General features: G+C 62.4%; 1 protein-coding gene across 1 annotated transcript in view; it reads left to right on the forward strand.

Annotated features, from left to right (window-relative positions):
- Positions 1 to 10,511, forward strand: part of ARID3A (AT-rich interaction domain 3A) — a 40,469-nt gene that overhangs the window by 6,303 nt on the left and 23,655 nt on the right. The window lies entirely within an intron of this gene.

Below are 10,511 nucleotides of genomic sequence, written 5' to 3' on the forward strand. Positions count from 1 at the left end.
GCTGGGGCGCTCCCCGCAAGGGCGGTGGCAAAGCCGCGGGGGGACGTGCGAGCGCCCGGGCTGCACCGGGGGCTGCGCCCGGAGCCCGCTCGCGGCCTCTGCCCCGGCGCAGCCGCACGGCGTATCTCGGGATGCTGTCTCTGGCAGCCTTCTTCTCAAATTAAGCTGCCTTGCTTCCTGCTAAGAAAGCATCGGATTTCTTGGGAGTTTTAATCCTTTGGCTGCTCCCTGTTACAGTAGAGATCGGMGGGTAGAGGCCCTGCCTGCCTGACGGGACTGTCCCTGCCCGTGAGTTTAGGCACGTGCTGAAGTCCTCTGCTAATCAAATGAGAGGGAAAAGCGGCAGGTTGAACACCTTGCAGGCAGTGCTCGCCCCCGTGACAGCCGGGGCAGGGACGCCGCGCCGCGGGTTCCCCTCCCGCCTGCCCTGCCCTGCCCTGGTGGCTGCTCCTGGGTGAGGGCAGGGGAGACCCAGCAGCCCAGAGGCACGCCGGGGCCGCGCGGCCGTGCTGCCGCCTCCGAAGCGCAGCTGGGGAGTGAACCCCCGGCTCGCCCCTCTCCTGCCTTCGTCTCGCTCCTTGCTAAGCCTCGCTCCGGGGAAGCCGAGGCTGCTCCTTCCCCTCTCCCGGCCGTTGGTCAGCGCGGGGTATTGAATCCGAAAGCTGCTGGCTAATAGAAGGAAATGTGCTTAAAGCAGGACTCCCCAGAGGCTGCCAGAGGCTCCTTTGATGTATGTGTTTAAGTACATCTGAGTTTAGGGCTGGGGGAGGGGGCGAGAGCGAACGGCAGCAGATGGGACCCAGATGGAGCGGCCGGAGCAGCAGGAGGCTGGTGCACGGCGGCTTTTTGGGAGGGGTGCGGCTGCCGCTGCCCCCCTGGCCGGCTCGGCTCCGCGAGGGGCCGGGGCCGCCTCCGGCTGGGCTGCCGGCACGCCTGGGAGCCGGGGCAGCGCTGGCTGCAGCAGAGCGCGGCTGCCGGGGAGAGCGGCCGCGAGCCCGAGCGCAGCCGCCCTCGGTTTCTGTCCCGCGCCGGGAGGACGGAGGGACGCCTCTGTCCTGTTGTGCCTTTCTGCGACAGGGAGGGAAACTGCCACCCTTAGCTGGAAGCTCTTGCACAACTCCAAGCGCTCTGGGCAGGATATGGCCGGGTTTTCAAGAATTTCATAGTGCGTTGGGGGCAGGGAGAGGAACATCCTGAGCGTGCTCTGGGCCGTCCTTTCCTCCCCGGGCAGGAGCGGCCACGTCCTYGCATTGTAACCCTCCCGGTGGGAGTTGGGGGCTGCTCGGAGCGGGCGCCGTGCTGAGGGTATAACAGGAGCTTGCACGGGCCCCTCTGAGCCAGCAAGGGRAGAGAGCAAGTGCAGGGAAGGCGTGCGAGCACGTGCCCGAGAAGCCAGGTGGATGCCTTCTGCACCCAGCTCTCTGCAGCCTGGCCTCCGTGCCTGAGCTGGGAAGCTTCGGCAAGCCAGCGGTGTCTGCAAGGGCTGCCCGGGTCCCCCCTGGCCGTGGCACGAGCGTGCCCGAAGACCGAGGGCCGCAGCCGTCTCGTCACCGAGCTCTGCCGGGCACCCCCGGCCGCGAACCCGGCGGAGCTGGGACCCGCGGCCTGGCCCGTGGGGCTGGCGCTCCGGCCCGCGCTGGGCCGGGGCAGTCCCGGGGCAGGAAGGCAGCAGCAAGGGGACGCGGGGCCGCTGGGCAGGAGGGGCCGGCCCGCAGCGCCGTCTGCTCRGGAGCCCCTTCCCGAGGAGCAGCCCTCCGAGCGCTGCCGCCGTGGAGCATCAGCGTTTTTAGAGGCGCTGCTGGTTCCTCCGTAACGCTAACATACGTGTGGGTTTTTAAAAATACACCAAACTTTTCCTGTGTTGTCTCAAGCGCGTACATATCCGCGCCTCCCAGAGACGCATCGTCTCTCTTTCTTTATGTGGTTTTTCTCTTTTGTGCTTCCTGTAATTAGAGAGTGGGGGACGTAATCTTTTTATCTGTGAAAAGGCTTTTAGATACCGCAGCTGTGATCTTCCTGTTTGTCGCCGTGTTAGTGTCTTTCCAGACTCGTGCGCGCTCTCTCCGGGATCTCGCTCTCCTGAGGCCCCGGATCCTGTTCCCAGCAGTCGACATTTAAGAGCAGATTTAGGGTTTGGTATCTGCCGAATGCAGCCGCCGTCTGCTTGCTGGTGCACGAGGCTCTGACGCGCGCCGCTCTGAGATCGGCCCTTGGCCGGCGCGACCGCGCTGGGCGCCGCGCGCGTTCCCGCGGGGCGGGCTGGGGACCGGCTGGGCTGCCGGCGCGCTCCCGGAGCGATCCGGGATGGGCCCTGCGGCGTTTGACCCCGCTTGCCCGGCGCGAGGGTGGAAATTTCCAGCGGTCGGGCTGAACCGGATCTGCGGCTGCAGCAGCAGTCCTTCAAGGACGCCGGCCTGCAGGACCGCAGGCAGCGCGGGGCTGTGAGCAGCCAGTCTCGCGGCAGCGTTTAAAAGCCTGGTGCTTTTCTCCGCTTCTCCCCTCCTTTTCCATCCAAGCTGCAGAGTCCGAGATGGAGAATCCCCTTTCCATCTCCCTTTCACTGTCCCAGCTAACAGCTTTCCAGCGCAGCCTTGGTTTTTGGCAAGGAGAGCTGTTTTTTGCAAAGCTGAGTGCAGCTGCTAATCTTGGGAGCACCCGGGGGGGGGGAGAAAAGCTGTTTGCTTCTGAATTTTTCTCTCTCTGTTGTGGGTGGAAGAGAGAACGCGAAGTGCCTGGGCTGGGGAAAGGCTTTCCCCAGCGCCGAGCGTGTCAGACAGCAAACGTATCGGCGTTTGGATCCTGGCCGCTGGATGCAGGCCAGGGGGTTGCTCAGCTAAGCGTTTGGCTGGGAGCTCCTCTTGGCCTCCCTCCAGCGCGTGCTTTTGAACGCGCTCCAGCCCCAGCTGATTGGGCCCGAGCGTGCGGGGAGCAGCCCGGTCGCTGGGAAGGAGCAGGAGGAATGTAAACAGAGAGCGCGAGCAGGATGTGTGGTACGGCCTCCGCCGCGCTACCGTCAGTGCCTTCCCCGAGGACTTCTTGGCAGGGGAGACTTTATGACTTCCTTACCCCCTGCCTTTTAGCTCTGTGCTGCAACTTGCTGCTGGCTTCCCCCCCCGCAGCCCAAGAGCAAAGCTGCATTAAAAAAAAAAAAAAAAAAAAAGCGACGTGTGTTAGTGCGTGGCGGTGGGGTCAGCCCAGAGGCCCCTCCGCGCCGGAGGCTGCGGCGGTGCAGGTGCTAACGGGGAGCCCGGAGCCCTGCCTGAGCTCTGGTGCTGTTCTCGGATTTAAGGAAAAGGAGCAGGAGAGGGGTTGTGTGCTTGGAGCAGTCTGTACCGTTGCTGGAAGCTGCCACAGAGCTGGGGAGGTCCGCAAGAGCAGGCCGGGCTGCCCGGACGTTGGGGTGCAGCTCCCRGCGCAGCACCGACCCTGGGTTTTCCCCGGTGGCTTTGGTTTCAGGTTCTGCTGCAGATCTGCTGGGTGACCGCATCAAAAGCTCAGTCAAATTTAGTCGCCTGACTCCCCTCAGCATCCCTAGAAATGCTCTTAGTTGCAGGCCTGGGCTATGGTGTTTTGCCCTTTGGTTTCCGTCTGTACCGTGGGAAGATCTCTGCCCTCCTCTCGYTTCTGGGACTGGAGAGCTGAGGACTCAACATCCAGGAGGGCTGATGCCCACGTTCTCCGTGGGGAAAAGCAGGGCTCGTGGCTCCGTGACCTCTCAGGCAGTCCTTGGTGCTGCACACACACGTTTCGAGTCCCCTGCCAGCCGGGAGTGCCCATGCCCATCTCGGTGCAGATGAACCAAGATCCCGACTCGGCTGCTCTGGAAGGCCGTGCTCTCGCGGACGCTGCCGTACCCACAGCCCATCCCGTGTCCTTGCAGCGGTCAGCTGCTGGCTGGGAGTCGGGGTTGAGCCGGATAATGCTGATCCCAGCCCGGCAGACTCCGCACCAGCTTCGAAAACGGGCGCGTGCCTTGCCTCTGCTCCCAGACCGATCCTGTGGCGTTTGAGCGACCTACCCAGGCCGGATTCCTGCAGCTCAGCACCGCAGTGGCCCCGGAGCGGCGGGAGGCAGGGATCGGGAGCCGCCGGAGGAGGTGGGAAGCCTCGTTCGGAGGGGCGAGGCGGGAGGGCGCGAGCAAGAGTTATTGCGGTTTGGAAGCCAGCGCGCAGCAGCTCCCCGTCCCCGGGGACAGCTACTGAGCGGGCAGAGGTCAGGCGAGAGGTCGACCCCGGGGACGTTCCCGTGCTCAACAGCTTCCACTCGGAGCAGAACAAAGGCGGTGCCGGCGCGGGGCCGGGCGGGAGCTTTCCTGGCCTGCCGGCGAGGGAGCTGGGTGAGCCGTGCCGCCCCCGGACGGGACCTGGGGACGAGGAGCGGCGGGCTCTCCGACCTCTGGCCGCCGGCCCCGGTTCGCTGGGCAGCTTGGCCACCCTTTTGCCAGGCCCAGCCGGCCGTCGGGCGCGCGCTTCGGTCCTGCTGGATGTCAACGCGTYGCTTAACGTTAAGATCGTGCCAGGCTGCGTTGCTGGACTGGGGCCGTGTTTGCTCTCRCGGCGAGAGAAACGCCCGTAGCAGAGGGGACGCGTGAAGGCCGGCAGCATTCGGCTCGCAGGGGTGGGATGCGTGGGGTAGGGTCGCTGCCACGCTTTGAGCACCAGGCTCTCACTCCTATCCTTCTTGAGCTTCTTGGAAACCGCCCCCGTCCATGGGTACTTTGGGGTTTGTTTTGGACCGTTCTCTCGTTCCAGCTCCTTTGCACAGCTGGAAACGCTCCCCTGCGCCCAGGAAAAGGCTGAGCCCCGACCCGCCGTGCCCGTGGTGCCTGTCCCCTTCCCAGCCCTGCTTGAGGGACAGGACTCTCGCTCTTTTTATTTCACCTCCCTCTTCCTTCCTAGGAAAGCCTGAGGTGGCTSGTCCCCCTCCATGCCTCTTCCATGTGATGCTGGGGAAGGAAAAGGTTTCTGACAGTCGCTGGCTGTTTAATCTAGCCCCGAAAGGCACGACAGGACCCCAGGGCTGGCGTCTCTCCTTATGCAAAGAGAAGGTGCAATGCAGAAAAGCCCGGCCCTCCCGCCAAGCTCTGTCGACGGGGGTTGAGCCGAACACGTGGGGCTCAGCAGCCCCGGGTCCCCGGCGGGGGGATTTTTACAGTGTGCATTGCAATCTCCCAAGGTGACGCAGGGCTGCGCCAGGATGCCAGGGAGGGCGCGGGCAAGCGCCGCGGGATGCTCGCCGCCAGGCCGTTGCTGCGGCACGCGCGGCGCGACGGGGCGGCCCCGGCCCACGGCCCACGGCCCAGCCTGCTCCGCACCATGGCCAGCAGCCGACCGGCCTCTGTTTTGACAAGTCACCCCGAGCACGAACAGCTCAGCCTACCCCTGCAAAAAATCACGCGCCACCGCGCGCCGCAGCGAACTGCCGTGTAATACCTGGCCCCGCGAGAGCCTTCGTCGGCGCTGGAACAGTCTGAAGGCAAAATCTGCTCTTGATGCTCCCACCCCACCCCTGCAGCAGGTGGGATGTGCCCCGTGCTGGGGAGGAAAGGATCTCCCTGGCAGCACGTTCGGCTGATGCCTTGCGGAGAATCCCTCTCCTGACCTTTCTGTTTCAGATTAAGATATTACTGTATCCTACTAATATTGGGAGTGTTGAACTTTGAGTGCGTTTGCAACCCACGACATCAGAATTTCCTGTCTCTGCCCCTTTTGGAGTTTCCTGTGTGTTTAATGCGAAAGCCAGCTGCTCTCTGGTTTGCTCACGCTGTCCCGTAATTGAGGGGGCGGGAGCGCGGGTTTGATTCAGCAGCGAGCCGGGCGCGTGCACTCCGTAACCTCGCCACGCCGCAGCCCCTCGCCCCGCGCCGGGGCGTCGTTCCCGCGGGACGGGGATCGGAGGTGCCACGCTCCGCTGGGCACCGGCCGCGGGGCGTGTTTGTGATAGGCGCAGTGTATTTGCGCGTGCATAATTTCGGAGGAAATGGTGGCTTGAGAAAGGGGGAAGATGCTCGCGGTGCTGCGGAGGAGGAGGAGGAGGCGTCTCTTCTGCTTTGCATCCTCACGTGGGCTGTTTTTCTGTCCTTACGCTGCGATAGGTCTGTCCTGCGCACTGCGACGAGCCGATGCCTCGTGCATGGGTACAGATGTGCTTCTGTACCTCCCTTCGCTGCCCGCAGGTCGGGTGAGATCGGATCGGCCGGTCTCCAGCCTGCTGGGAGCCGAGAAATGAGATAATAAGTTCCCTGCTGCTTTGGGCTCTTCCTGGGGRCCAGAGGTTTTGATGGTTTTTGCTGGGACTGGGCCGCCTCCCTCGGTTTTTCATTTGCCCGTCAGCTGGGCTGTGTTTTAGATGCTGCAGGCTGATCTTTAAACTTGTTCCGCTCTGCTCCTATTCAAAAGACGTGGGCAAGGCTTTAAAAAGAGCATAAAACGATTTGGGCTTGGGGGRGAGGCCTAGCTTGCGGTGAGGTGCTGGTGCTTTCGGGGGGAAAGTTTCTTAAAGTGTTCCAAGTTGGGGCATCTGAATTCACTAGTGGCACGTGGGAGAGGCAAACCTCAGCCCTTATCTCCTCTCGCGCAGAGCTCGCCCAAGATACTGCGTTTCAAAGTGCAACGGTTAGAAAGAACTAAATGAAAGCAGCTCCGCAGCCTCTGCGAGGCCGAGCACGTGTCGGGCTGCGCGGGGAGGCTCGAAAACCGACATCGAGGCCCCCTTTCCCTCTCCCCTCTAGGTTATAGACAAGTCTAGACTCCACACTTAGCACGGGCTGCTATTAGCTTTTAGGAAAAACAAGCCATGCTTTTCCTAGGAGACGTGGCTTTTTTATTTTCCTCTAAATGATGGGGCAATCCAGTAAATGATGGGGTAATTGAAGGCAGCCCTGTGAAGCCAGGAGTTGCAACATCGGTGTTGCATTGATCTGGAAAATCGCTCCGGCTCTTCTTTTAAAGCTTCCAGTTTTGTCAGTGGAATTTCCCCTCGGGAAAACGTGTGTGTGGCGAGGATGGGAGTTTCTTCAGAGAAAGCCGTGCGTGGCTTTCCGGCCGTGCAGCCTTGTGTGCAGTCCTGGAGCCGGCTGCCCTTGGGGGCAGGTGCCCTAAATGGTTTCATGCTGTTCACATGACTCAGCGAGCAATTAAAACTGAAAAGGGGGAAATGCAAGAGGGGCTGAAGAGGCAGAGGAAATGGTGATTTCTCGTTCAAAGGCGCCCTTTGAATAGAGCCAGTTCTCTCTATTGCTCCTCAGGATGCGGCTTGGGGTTGGATGTTACTTTTGTTCGGGAGAGAGACTCTGCTAATGGCTTTTAGTGCGGGAAATCACTGGGGGATGGGGTGGGAAGGGGGAGACCCGACAGGGAAGGAGGAGGTTTATTGTTTTTTGGTTTAAGTGGCATTAGGGTTTTTTCTGCCGTGGCAGCCTGCAGGATGCTGTCCGCACTCAGCACTGCGCAGGGGCTCTTCTGTCCTAAAGCCCCAGCTCTTGGAGTCCCGAGAATGCAAAAATCCTTGCTTTCCTTTAAAATGTGTAGAACAAGCCTGTCTCTTTTAAACTCTTATTAGTATTAAAGGTTTCTAGTTTAATTGCATTGGAACTGTTTGTTCTGATTATCTTTTTCTTAAAATATTTTCATTATGACCAAAACTCCTCAAAGCTGAACGGAAAGCATGTGCTTACMGGATGGAAGCGTACTGCCTGAGGCTTGCCGTGAGACCGCGGTTGGGCCAGGGTCCTGACCCTCGTCCGGAGCGGGGGTTTGCGGCGCGGCTGGGCCGCTGCGTTCCTGTGAGCCCTTGGGCTTCTTCCCCGGGTAGAGAAATGACAGCTTGGATTTACTTTCCCTTGAAAATCTGGGGAGTGTTTAGCAAAAAGCCCCTTGGTTTTCATCAATTGGAAAGAAATAGCCAGATGCAAAATGTTATTTCTGACTAGAGCTAGGGATCTTCCCCGTGAGTCAGTCGTTGCTGCAGAAGAAGTGATACCGCCGCCGCGCCGTCCCCTCCGGCCGCGGGTTTCCGCGAGGGGCCGGGGGAGCCGGCGTTCACGGCCGCAGGAGGGTCCATTTACTTTCTTTAAAATATTGATTGGGGCTTTATTACGTTAGCAAGCCGAGCGGATGAGCTTCCCCTCCCCAAACGTGCCTGCCCTTGTCGGCCGCTGCGACGCAGCTGCGACGCAGGGCTCGAGCAGATAAAACGGCAGCGCCCGCGGCACCCGGGGGCCCCCGGAGCCGAGGAGCTCGTGCTGCGCGAGGAGGGCGACGGCCGCGTCTGGCCAGCGCGGCGGGACGATAAGGGGCGTGAGGAGACGGGGACGTGGGGGACGGCGGCGTGGAGGGCACGCGGCCGCGAGAAGGGGCGGCGGGCTTCGCTGCGTGCCCGGAGCGAGCAGGGAAGCGTCCCGCTGCTGGGCGGGGGGTTAATTCCGCACGGATAAGCCGCCTTCAGAGGGCGGCGGGGCCCCCCGGGCGCAGCCGTGCTCCGAGCCGCCTTCTCAGCCCCGCGCGCCCCGTTCTGCGGGAGACGAGCTGTGTCTGGCGACCGCCTCCGAGGAGAGGCTCGTTTCCCCCTCCGCTCCTTCCACTGCAGCGTCTGCCTCGTTAAAGGGTGTTTCTTGCAAGGAATCCAGCCCCGTAATCGGCTAAGTGAGCGTTCCTGGAGCCGTAATCCCGTGCAGATCCCCCGGGCGGGGGTCAGGGACTTCTCCTCAGCCAGAACCGCTTAGCCACAAAGTGTCTCTGCTCCAGCCGGCCTGATGCTTCGTTAGCCTGCTTAGGCTTCCCCTTCTCCTCGTTAGCAGTGCTTGATTGCTTTCATTCYGGAGAAGGTTAAAGGAGGCAGCGTGCGGCCTTCAGCAGTGGGCAGCTGGCTGGTGCTGAGCACCCCGTGTGCTGGCTTGTCSTATCTGCTGCCTCAGATCCCATCTGCAGGAGGGCTGTCATCCTCCTGCAGCTCCCAGTCTGATGGCCAGCTTCTGCCAGGGGGACCTGCCCGTTCCCCGGGGGTTTTGCTGGGGCAGTGCTCGGGGCAGTGAGTGAAGCAGCTCGCCCCAAAGAGGCCTAGAAATGAGCACGTAGGGGAAGAGGAGATGCTTTCCATSCTGCCTCTTGCTAAACCGAGCTGGAAGATTGGGACAGAGCTGGGAACCGCCTCCGGTGCCGTGGGTGCCAGCACAGCACCGTACAACGGTTGCTTTTGCTTTGTTGCTACACGAAACATCTTCCAGGCACCTCGAGGCTCTGCCTGGGCCGGGAGAGCCGGGCTGCTTCCGAGCCAGGCGTTATCTCCTGCCTCCCCGCCTGGCTCTTTCACACCGGCGTTCCTGCTCGCGCGGCCTGCGCCCGCTCCTGGCGTCAGCTTCCCGGGGGAGCTGCGCGGCCCCCGGCGGCGTCGGACCCTGGCTGACTCACCGGGCTCTCACGGACGCCGTCGCCGCCTGGGTCCCGCACAGCTGAACTAACAGGAATGAAGGTTTATTAAAAAAAAAAAAAAATACGGAAAACGGCCCAAGTGCTTCGTCAGCAAAGCAAGCGGCCCCGTGGGGAGCGGAGCAGTTGGGCAAGGGCGCAGCATTGCTCCATCGCCCTATTTCTGGCCGTAACCGCACGAGAAATGGCAGCCTGCCTCTAAGGCTGGCCGGACGTGCTGCAATTGCCGCGCYGCGGGGAGCGGGGCGGCCCGGGAGGAAGGCGGCGGTTTGCGAGCGCCGGGAGCCCCCCGGCTCTCCCGCGTGCGCGCCCCTGATAAGGCACCTGCCGCTGCCCGGCCGGCGCGGCGCGGAGCCCGCAGCCGGGCACGGCGTGCCGGTGAGAGGGGGCGGCGCGGGGCCGCATCCAGCAGCCCGGGGTTCAGTTCCTAGCTCAGCTACTGACCTGCTCCGTGACCTTTCGAATAAGTCACTTAATCTCTCTGTGCCTGGGTCTCTTGTCTGTAAAGTGGAGCTGATGATAATCCTTCCTTTGTGGGAGCTGCTTAGAGGCAGGGACTCTCCTCCCCCGGGGTGGGGGCGGCGTGCCCGGCTCCGGCGCCCCTCGGGCCGGCCGGCCGCGGGCGCCGGGCCGCCTGCCCTGGGGCACGGGGCTGCCCCGTCCTCGGGGACCGGGACCCCCCGCGGCAGCCGCTTTCTGGCTTCGCCCGGGCTCGGGGCGGGCGCGTGCAGACGGCAGCCGGCAACACCTACGCCCGCTCYGGCCTTAAATCCTTTCAGCAAATGGCTTAGCCTCCTGCCTCAGTTTCCCCATCTGTCTGCAAGCTTCCCTCCACCCAAGGAGGGCATTGCACAGACTTCGTTTCTTTAAGACTAAAAATAACATACGCATTTATAGATTTATTTTTAAATATCTGTAAAGCGCTGGCCCGTGCTCACGCCGCCTCTGGCGCGGAGGTGGGATGGGGCAAGACAGCAATTCTCGCCGAAGCAGAAATTATTGCAGAGCCGGGTCACGGGGCGAGCGGCCGCGGGCGGCGCGCGCTGCCGCAGCCCGCCCCGCGCTGCTGACTCAGAGCTGCCAGCT

The sequence above is a fragment of the Rhea americana genome, unplaced genomic scaffold (assembly GCF_003343005.1).
Source record: "Rhea americana isolate MKP2758 unplaced genomic scaffold, rheAme1 scaffold_341, whole genome shotgun sequence".
Lineage (NCBI taxonomy): Eukaryota > Metazoa > Chordata > Aves > Rheiformes > Rheidae > Rhea > Rhea americana.